Source organism: Rhincodon typus, chromosome 5 (genome assembly GCF_021869965.1).
Source record: "Rhincodon typus isolate 14 chromosome 5, sRhiTyp1.1, whole genome shotgun sequence".
In the NCBI taxonomy this organism is placed as follows: domain Eukaryota; kingdom Metazoa; phylum Chordata; class Chondrichthyes; order Orectolobiformes; family Rhincodontidae; genus Rhincodon; species Rhincodon typus.
The window spans coordinates 18,249,060-18,265,510 of record NC_063336.1 but is presented as its reverse complement, the minus strand read 5'-3'; positions in this window follow the sequence as shown (position 1 = coordinate 18,265,510).

Genomic DNA, 16,451 nt, shown 5'->3' with positions numbered 1-16,451 from the left:
TTCAAAATCTCCCCTCCCCCCACCGCATCCCAAAACCAGTCCAGCTCATCCCTGCCTCCCTAACCTGTTCTTCCTCCCACCTATCCCCTCCTCCCACCTCAAGCCGCACCTCCATCTCCTACCGACCAACCTCATCCCGCCCCCTTGACCTGTCCGTCCTCCCTGGACTGACCTATCCCCTTCCTAACTCCCTACCTACACTCACCTTTCCAGGCTCCATCCCCGCCTCTTTGACCTGTCTGTCTCCTCTCCACCTATCCTCTCCTCTATCCCTCTTCTATCCGCCTCCCACTCTCTCCCTATTTATTTCAAAACCCCCTTCCCCTCCCCGTTTTCTGATGAAGGGTCTCGGCCTGAAACGTCAGCCTCTCTGCTCCTATGATGCTGCTTGGCCTGCTGTGTTCATCCAGCCCTGCACCTTGTTGTCTCGGATTCTCCAGCATCTGCAGTTCCTACTATCTCCCTTTAAACCCTTCCTATTCCAGCCAAATGCCTTTTAAATGCTGTAACTGTACCAGCCTCGACAACTTCCCCTGGCAGCTCATTCCATACACACACCACCAGTCGCTGCATGAAAAAGGTGCCTCTTAGGTCCCTTTTAAATCTTTCCCCTCTCACCTTAAACCGCTGCCCTCTAGTTTTGGCCTCTCCTGCCCCGGGGAAAAAGACCTTGGCTATTCACCCTATCCATGCCTCTCATAATTTTATACATCTTTTCAAGTTCACCACTCAGCCTCTGATGCTGCAGGGAAAATTGCCTATTCAGCCTCCCTATAGTTCAAACCCTCCAACCCTCGCAATATCCTTGTAAATCTTATCTGAACCCTAGTTTCAGGGAGACTAGAATTGCACACAGTATTCCAAAAGTGGCCTAACCAATGTCCTGTACAGCCACACCATGACCTCCCAACTCCTAAACTCAATGCATGACCAATAAAGGCAAGCGTACCAAACATCTTTTTCATTATCCTATCTGCCTGCGACTCCACTTTCAAGGAACTATGGACCTGCACTCCAAGGTGTCTTTGTTCAGCAACACTCACCAGGACCTTACCATTAAGTGTGTACACCCTGCCCTGATTCACCTTTCCAAAATGCAACACCTCACATTTATCTAAATTAAACTCCATCTGCCAATCCTTGGCCCATTGACACATCTGATCAAGGTCCCATTGTACTCAGAGATAGTCTATTTCACTGTCCACTATGCCTCCAATTATGGTGTTATCTGAAAGCTTGCTGACCACACCTCCTATGTTCACATCTAGATCATTTATATAAATGACAAAAAGTAATGCCCCCAGCACCAATTCTTGTGGCACACCACTGGTCACAGGCCCCAAGTCTAAAAAGCAACCCTCCACCACCACCCTCTGTCTCCTACCTTCAAGCTATCTGTATTGAAATTGCTAGTTCTCCCTGTATTCCATGTGATCTAACCTTGTTGACCAGTCTACCATGAAGATCCTTGTTGAACTCCTTACTGAAATCCATTTAGACAAACGTCCACTGTTCAGCCCTCTTCAATTCTCTTTGTCACTGGCTCAAAAAACTCAATCAGGTTGGTGAGACACGATTTCCTCCTCACAAAGCCATGTTTACTATCCCTAATCAGTCCTTGTATCTCCAAATACAAGTGAACCCTGAGGCTGTAGATTTGCTAGCAGAGCCAATGTATTTGATAGCAGATGTTTTGTCGCCCTGCTAAGTAACATCATCAGTGCGCAAATGGTGAAGCGTTGGTGTTCTGTCCCGCTTGTTATTTATATGCCTCGGTTTTCTGGGGTGGTTGGTAATACTTCTGGTTCTGTTTTTCAGTGGTTTGTCTATTGGGCCCAGTTCAACATGTTTGTTGATGGAGTTCCGGTTGGAATACCAGGCCTTCAGGAATTCCCTGATGTGGCTCTGTTTGGCTTGTGTGATTATGGACAACGCCTACAAATGGAGCTGCATCAGGACACCATTTAAATGAGCCACAACACATTGCAGCAACCCAGAACTACGCAAAGCAGAATAGGAACACTTATACGGAGTCTTCAAAAGAAATGGATACCCGAAAAGCACAATCCATTGTTTCTTCTGAGATAGACCACAATAAGAAAACACAACATGACCAGACTCACTAATCACCCTACCATATATCAAGATGACCACAAGATACTCAGAGTAGCCCACAAACCGACAACCATCCTATGACAGCTACTGACGAACATAAAGGATCCCATACCCAAAACAAGCAAAACTGGAGTAATATACAAAATACCATGGAAGCACTGTGAGAAGCACTAAATAGGCCAAACCAGAAGAAAACTGACAATACAGATACATGAACACTAAATAGTCACCAAGAGACATGACCAATTCTCACTGGTCTCACTACACACTGACAATGAGAGACATGAATTGGACTGGGACAACACGTCCATAATAGCACAAGCCAAACAGAGACACACCAGGGAATTCCTGGAGGCTAGGTATTCCAACCAGATTTCCATCAACAAACACATTGAATTAGATCCTGTGTACAAACCACTGAGAAACCGGAAGTATTACCAACCACCCCAGCAAACCGAGGCATATAAATAACAAACTGAACAGAACACCATCACCTCACCGGAGGCGCACTGATGATGTTACCTAGCAGGGTGACGAAATGTCTGCAACCAAATACACCGGCTCGGTGAGCAGGTCTGCAACCTCATCCACAACCCGAGTTACAAATCTTCTCAAAAACTTTACACATGTGAATCCTGTCCCTCAGGATTCCCTCCAACAATTTGCCCACCACTGATGTCACTGGTCTATAGCCAGATCATTATTTTCCTCTTTGTCTGTCCAACTGTTCTTCTCTCTCTTTGGGCTCTATCCTCACATATCATTTACTCCTTACCCCCTACCCTCAGCATAAAAACTGACATTTCCTAGCCACTATCAGTACTGAGGAAAGGTCACTGGGCCCGAAACGTTAACTCTGATTTCTCTTCACAATGCTGCCAGATCTGCTGAGCTTTTCCAGCAACTTATGTGTTTCTTTCTGATTTACAACATCTGCAGTTCTTTTTGTTTTTATTCCCTACACCTACCAGCCTTGACCTTCACCCAAATAGGAGCATACTGTCTCTTGACTCTTGTTATCTCATTTTTGAAGACTTCCCATTTTCCAGCCACCCCTTTACCTGTAAACATCTGCTCCCAATCAACTTTTGAAAGTTCCTGTCTAACACCGTCAAAATTGTCTTCCTCCAATTTAGAACTTTAACTTTTAGATCCAGTCTATCCTTTTCCATCACTATTTTGAAACTAATAGAATTACGATCACTGGCCCCAAAGTGCTCCCCCACTGACCCCTCGGTCACCTTCCCTGCTTTTTTTCCCAAGAGGAAGTCAAGTTTTGCACCTTCTCTTTTAGGTACATCCACATATTGGATCAGAAAATTTTCTTGTACACACTTAACAAATCCCATTCCATCCAAAGCCTTTACACTATGGAAGCCCCAGTTTATGTTTGGAAAGTTAAAATCCCCTACCATTACCACCCTATTATTTTCACAGATAACTGCTGATTATTGGGGAGTGTCTGTAGTACAAATCCAATCAGGTGATCATCCCTTTCTTGTTTTTCAGTTCCACCCAGATAACTTCCTTGGACGGATTCCCAATATCCTCCCTAAGTACTGCCATAACGTTATCCCTAATCAAAAACGCCACTCCCCTCTTGAATGTTTGCAAATGAAATGCGATATGGTGGGAAGCAAAGGAAAGATTGTATTGCTGCTGTAGTCTGCACCAATATCGATAGTGCCAAAAACCTGCCATGTCTTATCATAAAAAAGTCCAAGGAGCTTCAGGAATGTCAGGACACTGGGAAAAGGGTATAAAGATAACACAAATTCTGGGAAGTTTGCAATTTACAATTTACCTCTGTTGGCGTAGGTTCAGGGTTTGCTGAAGAAAGCCCTAAAAAACCGAAGTGATTTTCCTAAGGTTAGGTTTGCCATGGGACATTCACATCAGTGTTAGAATCCAATATTAGGGCTAAAGAATTTAAGAAAACGTGAGCAGTCTTTGTTAGGATGTTGCTCTTTAGTGCAGAGTACTTCAGTAGCAGGTTATAGTCCAACAGGTTTATTTGAAAACACAAGCTTTCGGAACCTCGCTCCTTCTTCAAGTGTTAGTGAGAGAGGTGGCATCAGACACAGAATTTATATGGAAAAGATCAAAGGGTCACACAACTGATAAGGATGCATTAAACAAACGTAAGATGCTGTTAAATCTTTAATCAGTTAGAAGATTTTAATTGACTAATATATATTATATGTAAATCCCTGAATTTCTTTCAAGTCACTGCCCTGAGAGAACTTAAGGTTTTATCAGTGTAAATAAGAGGTGACATTTTAGGTCAGACAACATATGTTAGGTGTAAGGCCTTGTTTAGAATCTGTTTGTATTTTGTTTGGAGTCAGATTGGTTTTCTTTCTAAAGTAGGAATCTATAAAATGCCATATTGACTGTCTGTCTATAAATTGTGCGTTTTTTGAACAGAACAAAATGTGTCTGCAAATACAAATTTACCCATAGGTTCACACGTGTGTGTGTGTGTGCGCGCATGTGTGTGTGTTTGTGTGTGTGTAAGAGAGAAAGGTGGGGGAAAGATTAAATGTGTGTATGTGAAGGGGAGAGAGAGAGAGAACGTGTGTGTGTGTGTGTGTGTGTGTGTGTCTGTGTGTGTGTGTGTGTGTGTGTATGTTTGGAGAGAGTGTGTGCGTGTTTGTGTGTGTGCGTGTGTGTGAGAGAGAGAGGGAGAGAGAATGCATGCATGTGTGTGCGTGCTTGAGAGACAGTGTGTGTATGAGAGAGGATCTGTGTGTGTGTGTGTGTGTGTGTGTGTGTGTGTTTGTGTGAGTGAGTGTGTGTGCTTGTATGTCTCTCTCTCTCTCCCTTTCTCAGACATGCACACACAAGCACACACACTTTCACTCTCTCTCTCTCTCCTCACACACACACTGTCTCTCTCTCCATCCTCACACACATACTCACTCTCTCTCTTCCTCACATGCATGTGCATACACACACACACACACACACACACATGCACACACACATGTGAATCTATGGGTGAATTTGTATTTGCAGATACATTCTATTTTGTTCAAAAAGCACACAATTTATAGACAGTCAGTCAATGTGGTGCTTTATAAATTCATACTTTAGAAAATGTCACCTCTTCTTTACACTGATAAAACCTTAAGTTCTCTCAGGGCAGTGACTTGAAAGAAATTCAGGGATTTACATATATATATATATTAAACAATTAAAACCTTCTAAGTGACTAAAGATTTAACAGCATCTGAGGTTTGTTTGATGCATCCTTATCAGTTGTGTGACCCCTTGATCTTTTACATATAAATTCTGTGTCTGATGCCACCTCTCTCACTAACACCTGAAGAAGGAGCGAGGCTCCGAAAGTTTGTGTTTTCAAATAAACCTGTTGGACTATAACCTGGTGTCATGCAATTTCTGACCTTGTCTACCGCAGTCCAACACCAGCACCCCTACATTATACATCCCAGAAACACCTGCTAAATGTGTGGTGGCAGGATCAGACTCATCAACCACACAAAAGCCACTGAACCCATGCCCAGTGACATGGAATTTCTGAGGTGGACAAATACTCATTAGGTATTAGTTGCTGTTGATGAACGCATGCGCAAGGATAAAATAGAAGAATGCTCCTCCATTTGCTTATAGCACAAATTCAAAAATGTTTAAATACGCAGTAAAATAATTCCATTAATCCCTAAACACTCCTTTTCCCATTCCATAAAAGAACAAAGAACAAAGAAAATTACAGCACAGGAACAGGCCCTTCGGCCCTCCAAGCCTGCGCTGATCCAGATCCTCTGTCTAAACCTGTCACCTATTTTCCAAGGATCTGTATCCCTCTGCTCCCTGCCCTTTCATGTATCTGTCTCGATACATCTTAAATGACGCCATCGTGCCCGCCTCTACCATCTCTGCTGGCAATGCGTTCCAGGCACCCACCACCCTCTGCGTAAAGAACTTTCCACGCATATCTCCCTTAAACTTTTCCCCTCTCACCTTGAAATCGTGACACCTAGCAATTGAGTCCCCCACTCTAGGAAAAAGCTTCTTGCTATCCATCCTGTCTATACCTCTGATAACACGGTGTAGAGCTGGATGAACACACAGCAGGCCAAGCAGCCTCAGAGGAGCAGGAAGGCTGACGTTTCAGGCCTAGACCCTTCTTCAGATTTCTAAGCCTAACCCTAACCCTAATCCAAAGACTTCACAGAACTGCCCCAATGTAAGTAAAAACTAAAACCAAAAACCTCTTCCTCTAAGCTATGGGCCTTTCCTTTAAACTTGAAAAAAAGTGTAGACATGTTCAATGGACCATTAAAGTGGAATTGTAAATTGCTAAATTGTAAAATCCTAAAATAAATATAGCCTCATTATGCTGCCAAAGTGACTCTCATAAACTGTATTAAAAGAAATCACTGTGGCTATAGAAATACTTACAAATTCATGATTAACTTCTGCTGCGCAGAAAATGCATGTTGTTAACTTAAAAGTCAAAACTCAAACTTATAATAAATAATTTTGAAATGTATATATAAATCATATTTTTATGCATTATATAAAGCAGATGTAAACCATGCATGTTCACGTAAAAGTCAATTTTTTGTGACTGGTATTCTAGGTTATAACAGACTTTTATATGGTAATGTTTTTGAGAGATTGGCATGCATACTCAGGCCTGAAAAATGAATTGTCGCAATGAAATAAAGCAACATTAGAAAAGCATAATAAGCTTAGAATGTATTAAGGATTAATTCTCCAATATTTATTTATTTTACAGCACTAAAATCTGTATACGTTTCATCCAACCATAATGCAAATAATACCATAACAAATTAATGACAGTAGTTCACATTATAATCCTTCAAAGTCACACTGACCTGAATCACATTAGATTAATGTGAGATGTGCTTCCCTCTCTTTGTTGACTGACTGTGATTGAGAATTGAAATAAACAAGAAAGTAGAATTTGGAGGAGTGAGAACATAAGACATTTGGCCCATAAAGATTATTTCTCAATACTGCCTTGCAGTTGATCAATCAATGCTGCTCATATATGTTTGAAAGTTACTAGAATGGTGCTGGTACTGAGATTCTCAAAGCCAGGAGTTTAAACCTTCCCACTTAGAACCTTTTAAATATGGTCTGAAAGATGTTAGGTTTTCTTGAGCCTGACCTTGACTGGGGCTGACATTTATAGAGAACATGTGGGGCTTTACCTTGACTTTGAATCTGATGTCGTCTGTCCATGGAATGGGAAACTATAACATCCATTTCTGTCATCTCATTAGTAAATCTTCCCTGTGTAATTAAGGTGCAAATTCAAGCAGATAATGGCAGACCGTTTTATTATCAAGGATTCAATAAATGCTTTTATTTTGCTCAGAGTTTGCCGGAACTTTGATTTCAGTAATTGTACAATTTTATGGTGACATTTGGAGGCACTTAACCTCCACATTGTGGCCAACCTCTTGTACATTGGAACACAGCGAATCGTGAGCCAAGTTACCGTGAGGCAGAAATAGAAGTCACTGCCAGGTTAAAAATTTCCTCTTGAAATTTTTTTTTATGATTGATGAAAGCAGGAACCAAAGCACAAATGACAAGAAAAATAAACCTGCAGCATTAGCTCGATAAGATTGGTTATCAACAACGTGTCTGTAAAGAATGGCATGGTAAAGGTTCCTAAAAATGATTTTGAAACAATCATCGCTAGCCTTCTCACGCAAAAGCAAAATCCTTAACAGAAGGGGAAAAAATGAAACATGCCTCGATTACTAAAACTAAACAGCATTGCCATAGAAACCAAATGCACCGCAGTTCCAATTTAGAATGGTGCCAATCATTGGTGAACTCCCAGATGATAAAGGAGCCAGTAAACCTTATAGGTTTTGCACTCTTGTTGCAATATAGGGCTGAAACCTACATTTTTTTGGTTAATTGTCAGTTTTGTCAAGTTTTTGAACGGTTTCTTGCCTAAAAGCCTAATGAGATCTTTCACTGTTCCTTACTAAATAGCTCATTAATTACCTACCTCAAATGGGTGACTGTGACGAGGGGTATACTGCAGTGATCAGTGCTAAGACCCCAGCTATTCACTATATAAATTAACCATTTAGATGAGGGAAATAAATGTAATATTGACTGGGACTCACTTAGTGTCAGAGGCTTGGACCGGGTGGAGGTTGTTGGAACTTGTTTGCGTTGTCACAGAAGTTTTTTTGAAACAATATAGATAGTCCTACTAAGGAAGGGGTCATGCTAGATCTGGTATTGGGGAAGAGCCCAGGCATGCGATCAAAGTATCAGTGGGTTTGCATTTCGGGAATAGTGGCCATAATTCTGTAAGTTTTAATTTACTTATGGATAAGGACAAGAGTGGTGCTCAAATGAAAGTATTAAACTGGAGTAAGGCTAACTGCTACAATATTAGGCAGGAAATGGGGAACGTAGTTTGGGGGTGGCTGTTTAAGAATAAATCCGCATCTGACAAGTGAAAATCGTTTAAAGGCCAGCTGATTTGAGTTCAGGACCAGCGTGTTCCTTTGAAAATTAAGGATAAGGCTGGCAAGATTTGGGAACCTCAGATGACAAGGGAAATTGAGAGCTTAGTCAAAAAGAAAAATGAGGCATACATGAGGTTCAGGAACATGAAGATTGAACCCTCAAAGATTGCAAAGATAGCCGGAAAGAACTCAAATAAGGAATTAGGAGGGCTAAAGGGAGCCATGAAATGTCTTTGGCAAACAGAATTTAGGAAAATCCTAGGGAAAGGGTAGGTCACTCAAGGACAAAAGAGGAAATTTATGCATGGAACCGGAGGAAGTGGGTGAGGTCCTTAATGAACACCTTGCATCGATATTCACAAAGGAGAAGGGTATGGCAGATGGTGAATCTCAGGAAGGGTAATGAGATTCTAGGGCATGTCAACATAAAAAAAAGCTGGTGTTGGGCATGTTGAAAAGCATTAAGGTTGACAAGTCGCTAGGACCTGATGGACTCTATCCCAGAATGCTGAGGAAGGCAGGTGAGGAAATTGATGGACCCTTGTGCAAAATCTTGGTATTCTCTATAGTCACAGGAGAGTGATTGGCCAATGGTGTTCCTTTGTTTAGAAAGGGCAACAGGTATAATCTGAGAATTTACATGCCCTGTGAGCCTTATATCAGTGGTAAGGAAATTATTGGAGAAGATTGTTAAGGATAGGATTTACTTAAATTTGGAAAAATTTGGACTTATTAGTGCTAGGCAGCATGGCTTTGTGTTGGGAAGGTCATGTATCTCAAATTTGATTGAGCTTTTTCAGGAAGTGACAAAGATGACAAAGGGCAGGGCAGTAGATATTGACTTTAGCAAGCCTTTTGACAAGGTCCCTCATGGCAGGCTGATACAAAAGGTGAAGTCGTATGGGATCCATAATGAGCTAGTAAGATGGATACAGAACTGGCTTAGTCATAGAAGACAGAGAGTAGAGGTAGAAAGGTGGTTTTCAGATTAGAGATCTGTGACCAATGGTGTTCCACAGGGATCAGTGCTGGGACTCCTGATGTTTGTAATGTATAGAAATGATTTGAAGAAGATGACCTGATTAGTAAGTTTGGAGATAACACAAGTATTGGGAGAGCTGTGGATGGCGAGGAGGATTGCCGAAGGATCCAACAGGATATAGATAGGTTGGAGACTCAGGCAGAGAAATGGTAGATTAATTTTAGTCTGGACAAATGTGAGGTGATGCATTTTAGGAGATCTAAAGGTAAAGATACAGGAGGGAAGTGTACAGTAAATGGCAGAATCCTTAGCAACATCACAATCCAAAGCGATCTAGGTATACAGGTCACAGTTCCTGGAAAGTGGCAAAAGAGGGGGATAATGTGGTCAAGAAGGTGTATGGAATGCTTGCCTTCATCTGTCAGGGCACAGTGTGTAAAAATTGGTGAGTCATGTTGTAGTTGTATAGAACTTTTTTAGGCCATATTTGGAATATTGTGTACAGTCTGCTTGTCACACCACCAGCAGGATGTAAGGCTTTAGAGAGGGTACGGAAATGAATGAGATGATCAGCCAGTGATGCCCTCATCCCACAAATGAATAAAATAAAGTGACATTTCAGCCACACATGTGCCAGGCAATGACCATCTCCAAGAAGAGAGAATCCCTCTTGAAATTCAATGCCATTACCATCACTGTGTCCCTCATCTAACAACATCCCCCAGAGGGTTGACCTTGACCAGAAACTGAGCTGAGCCAGCTGTATAACTAAAGTGGTACCTGGAGACATCAGAGCACCGTGGGCTGTGACCAGCCTCTGTGGTGCTCAGCACCAAACAGCATCTCAGGGAATGATTCATGGGCACCTGCCACACCCACCGCTCCATCCATGGGCATCAACATCTGACATTTGCCAACCCCTCAGGATCCTCAATGCATTTCTCAGGCTGCTTAGATTTGCACTGCAGTGAGAAGCAGCTAGCTTTGATCAGGCTGCATGTTGATGGATTGATTGATTGTCACGTGTACCAAAGTACAGTGAAAAGCTTTGTTTACAAGCAGTGCATGCAGACCATAGTGAGCAAGGACACACAGATCAAAAAGACTTAGACAGAGGCATACAGGTTACATTGCACAGAGCGTGTGTTAGGCAAGATCAATGTGAGCAAGATCAGCATTATTTGAGGCCAGAGAGTCCATTCATCAGTCTAATAATGGCCAGGAAGAAGCTGTTCCTGAATCTGCTGGTGCATGTGTTCAGGCTTCTGTATCTTATAAACCAAAACAGGAAGTGCTGGAGAAGGTCTGGCAGCATTGGTGGAGAAAGAAAAACAGCATTACCAATTGGAGTCCAATATGGCTGTTCTTCAGAACCTTCTCAAGGCTGCTCACTTGCTCTCTTAGTGTTCACTCACTTTACACACACCCGCATTGCCTTACTGTGTTGTGATGATGCTGTAGCTTTAAGAGTTTATTTTGTCCTTTTTTTGAAAAGAGGTTAAGGCTGAGGTACAACGAGTCTACCAGAGCCATTCAGATAAACAGCTTGGGAGACCTTGAGTTTTTTTTTAACAGTTTGAATGGGTGAGAACAGCTCTCACAGATCAGGGTTTCTAGGTTTTGGTTTTTCAGTAGCATCAGAATCTATTGGGGTCTCAACAGAGTTGGAAGCTTCAGTAAATGCCTCCTGGCTGCTACTCTCTCTGAATTTTCTTTTGATTTTTTTTTCTTCGTTTAGAGGACTGCATGTGAGAATCTGTGTCTGAATTTGTTTGTTTTGTCAAAGGGTGTGTTTATGGGATGTTACGATATCGGAACAATTAATTAGTAATAGTTACTGTGTCTATTACTCAGTTAGGTTTTCCAATCGAGTTAAGTTATTCTATGTTCATTTTTCTCTGATTTGTATTTTAACTATAAATAAATGTTTAAATAAATTGTGTTTTTGCTGAATGTTGAGTAGTTTGACCCGTAAAATTACATCTGGAACATGGCACTTCAAATTTGCCTTTAAAATAAGAAATGTTAGGGTCTAGACTACCTCCTTAAAATGTTTTGAGGGGGTCTGGTCTGGTCAATGATAGTGACTCATCTTGGCACAGTCACACAACAAGGTAGATGATCACGTGAATCAGCAGGCCTCAGTGTAGGGGGCATACATCTTGCTGTACAGCAGTATGCTCGATTAATCTCACCTACCCGATGAGGTTCCAGCAGCTTATATGTCAAATATACTGCATGCCCAGCAAGCAAGCAGCCATGTCTCAAAATTTGATTTGCTTTATGACTGTCATGTGTACTGAGGTACCATGAGAAGTATTGTCATACCTGCTTTACAGGCAGATCGTACCAGAAGGGTAACAGAACAGAGTGCAGAATATAGTGTTACAGCTGCTGAGAAGGTGCAGAGAGAGAGACCAATATTAACATTAAAGAGGCCCACTCAGAAGTCTGATAACAGTGGGGAAGAAGCTGTTCTTAAATCTGTTCGTACGTGTATACAAACATTTGTATCTTCTGCCTGATGGAAGAGGATGGAAGACAGTATTACCAAGACCCAGAAACCCTGATCTGTGAGAGCAGACCACACTCTTTCAGGCTGTTAAAACAATAAACCCAATACCACCCAAGCTGGTAGTGGGAGGGGTCTCTGGTCATGTTGGTTGCTTTCCCGATGCAGTGGGAAGTACAGAAGAAGTCTTGCAAAGAATGAGAGAGCACAGATTTCAAGTTATTTGCAAAAGATTTGATTTACGAAAAAACTTTTTTGCACAGTGATCGTTTCGGGTCAGTGATGCACTGTCTGGAAGTGTAGCAGAGGCAGGTCCAGTTGGGGCATTGGCTGCTTATTTAAACAGAAACAATGTGCAAGATTACAGGGATGGAGCTGGAGAACAGCCTTAAATTAGGATGCTCTTTCCGAGAACAGGGCGAACCTTTCTCTCCTACCCCATAACATTTCTGTGATTCTGTGAACTCATTTCTAAAAGATCAGCAAATTATGTGTAAGCTCCATTAGTGTGCTCATTACTTAATAGCCCTCAAATTTCCTGGGTCATCTCAATGGCATTACTAATTACACATGCAGATCGAGACCAGGTCAAGTGGAGGCAGCACATTAGCAATGGAAACAGAAAGTTGTGATGCAAGTGGTATCAACAGCGACTGGGAGGATTAAAGACGCTAATTCTGAAAGCCTTTCAAGATGCTCACCATTAGGTGTTTGCATGCCATTAGTGACCTTTTTGAAGTAAGTTGGAGGGCCTCTTGTTGAGTGAAGTCAATGCCGTTTCACTGGCTGATGAGGAAGGCATGACAGTGGGCAACGAATGCAAAGGAAGCTTCACAGGAAGGATTCAATCACTCACTATGCCAGCCTGATGGCACATGTTAATAAGTGGCTGTCTTTGCAGCAGATGGCACAACTTCCTAGGGCCACAGACGTTACCAAGTCAGTGCAACAGTGTTGCATATTAGCTAATGGCACTTTGGTAAGTACAGCCCACACGGCTTGGCTGGTTAATGATCACGCAGGCTTGCTATCTTTCATAGAGAGTGTGGTACACTGCGACCAATGTTTCACCTCAGGTTCCTGACTTTTTTCTTTGGAGATCATCACTTGTTTCCCTCCCAATGTGCATTGTTCTCTAACTGAAACAAACCCCTTCTTGATGTGTTCATCCATTGAGCTTCCAATCCATCTAACTCCTAAGAAATTATAGCTACATGCCGGCTGGACAAAGTATTAGTAATTAAAAATTGCATTTAATTTCATCTGCATCAAAATCAAATCAGTTTTATTATGAGATACCATAGCAAAGATTTTTCTTTTGCCTTCTTCGCAGAATATAAGACAATCCTTGTTCCATTGACCAGAAGTGATGCCAATGTTTCATTATCAGCCTGAAGCAGATGAGTAGCCTTGTGTGAAACCAATTTGTAATACTTACACACTAATTTCTCAAGGTGGTTTTGTCCCATTGGTTGATAATGGCAAACGCAATGCCCTCAGTGATAACTGCTGAGAATATCAATTAATTTATAATGTCGCACAGCATCCCCAGCTGTCATAGAGGCACTTCCAAGGGATGGTATCACAGCAAATGTGGTAATGCAGCCTTCTGGATTGCAAGCGTGCATCAAAGTCAAATCTGAAAGCATCAGCCGAGAGTTTGGGAAGCAGAAAGTGCGGCCCCAACAGAGACAAGCTTGGTAAAGTGTATCAGGCCTGGTTTGAATATTTTACCCCACAACTTGGCCACCAAGTGGCTGCTCTGTTGTGCTTCAGTTTGCTAGCACTTTTGCCTCTGATTCAGAAAACTACAGCTCAGAGCCTTACACCGTGCTGACACCCTAGTGCAGTGCTGAGATGGTGACGCACTGTTGGAGGTGATATCCTTCAGAAATTTATAACCGAGGCCCTGCCTTACCCGTCAGGCCAAAGAAAAGATCTCATAAAGTAATTTCAAAGAAGAGCGTAAGAGTTGTCTCTAGTTCTGCTGAGATAGTTCACCATCCCATTTCTGCTTTTGGGAACTTGCTATATGCAAATTGGCTGCCTGCTTTCCTATGGTGCAACAGTGACAAGAGTACAAAAGCACTTCACTCGTTGTAAAATGAAGGGCACAGATGAGGTGAATAGCAAGGGTCTTTTCCCTAGGGTGAGGGAAGTCCAAAACTAGGGGGCATACTTTTAAGGTGAGAGGAGACAGATTTCAAAAGGACATGAGGGGCAATTTTTTTACACAAGGAGTGTGTGAAATGAACTGCCAGAGAAAATGGTGGGTGCAGGTACAGTTAGAACACTTGAAAGACGTTTGGTTAAGTAAATGAATAGGAAAGGTTTGGAGGGATATGGGCCAAATACAGGCAGGTGGAACAATCTGGTTTGGGAACACAGTTGGTGTGGACTAGTTTGACTGAAAGGTCTGGTTCCGTGATGTATGACTCTATGACTCAGATACAGAAAACAGGCTCTGAGTCTGCCTTCATCTCAGCTCTTGCTCACTGGGAGCTGTCTTTCCTCTGTGCTGCTAAGTTAACAAAGATTATTTGCGGTACCTGAACATATAATCTGCGCAGATATTTCAGTGCAATGTTTGTGGAGTGGGCACTGAGGAGCAGGTGAATGTAAGAAATCAATGGCACTGATCAAAGACCAGGAAAGCTCTTTGGAGCCATGACTATTGGAGCAAAGAGCATTATACAATCAATTGGACAACTGGATAAGAAGTTGAAAAGGACAACTCTACAAAGGTATGAGGAAAGTGCAAGAAAAAGACAAAAGGAATAGACTGCTATCAAATGGAAAGCCAGCACTGGAGCAGGCACTATAGCCCTCTGTAATATAAATTACTCTTCATGCTGAAAAGTGGAGATGATCCATATCTTTAACACATTGTCATATATTAGCAATGTAGAAGTTTGATTGTTTACCTGGATTGAAGAATGAGAAGAGTTCAACACTGAAGCAAGGTGCGGTGAATAGTCATGTTGTGAATTGTAATCTCGTAGTTTCAAGGAAGATTGGCATTTTGGTAATTACGTGAGAAGGGTTAGGAAGAAACTTCCCAGTGTTTTACAAATCAAACTTTCACCCAAAGATCCTTGTTCCCCTCAGGAAATGAAATGGATTGGGTCAAGTCCATCATCATAAAATATGCTGCATGGATTTCTTAAAATTAATACACAATGATGTAGGTTAAAAGAGAAACACTTCCAGTCTCTGGAACCCAACCAACTGATGGTTGAAAATGATACTGGGTGCCCTTTGCTCTGGTTGCTGAAGTTCAATCCTTCCCTGAAATATTGTTGCCAATTGCGACATCTGCCTCCCATCAGCTGAAAGGCTAGTTGTTTAAATGCCACAATAACCCGGTACGTGGGATGTGTGCCAATCAGTGTAGGGGGAAAAATGCCAGCCTAGATTATGTTCCTCACTGGGGCTTGGGCTCAAAACTTTTTCACATAGGACCAAGCATGGTATCAATAAAGTGTGAAGCTGTACTAAGCAATGCTGTTGCATTGTCATGAATATTTAACTTTTATAGACTCCTCATAAAGAAAAGGAAGCTTTACTTTTAAATAATAATATTCACAGCCCCCAGACATTTCGGAGCACCTTGCAGCCCACAAATGTGTAAGTGTCATAATCAGGATGTTTCTGACAGGCAAGGACTAGCAACGAGACGAGTGCAAACTAATGAACATTTATTAACTATTTACAGTCTTTGCAGAGACAAGGTTCAGCAGGACTCCATAAGAACTTTCTTGCTTCAGATCCCAATTCTACGTGGCATGACAGAACCAGAGATCACTGATGATACTATTAGCATAAACCCTGATGCTACAATGACGTACTTTTGTCATTGGCTGTCCCTCAGTTCAATGGTGATATGCACTTAGGATTTGAACTTCTGCCATGGACAGTCTCCTAACTAAACAGGCTAATTGTTAACCACAGATCACTGGGCACACAGGGCGGGAGACCAAGTGAGATCGTGGGATCTGGAGTTCTGCATTGCTTCATTTTCTTTCCTTCTTCGCTGATCTGCGTCATAACTAAAGCCTTTAGACCCAAAGCATGCTGCAGTTTGATGCACAAGTTCTTGCCATTTTGAACAAATGATAACAAATTGCTCCCGGTCATTAACATCAATGATGCTGCATTTCAAGGAGAGATTCTGAGAGTCTTTGTAGCATTTTGATAGTGCCCTCCTATAACACTGGCTACTTGAGAATCAATAAAACAAGACATGATGGGAGATGTCTCTTGGCCACCTGGACACAGCGTCTAGTCTTTCCTAGTTGATGTTGTAGGAGCTTTGTCTGAAGGCTTGTGAAGTTGTCTTGAACAAAGATTG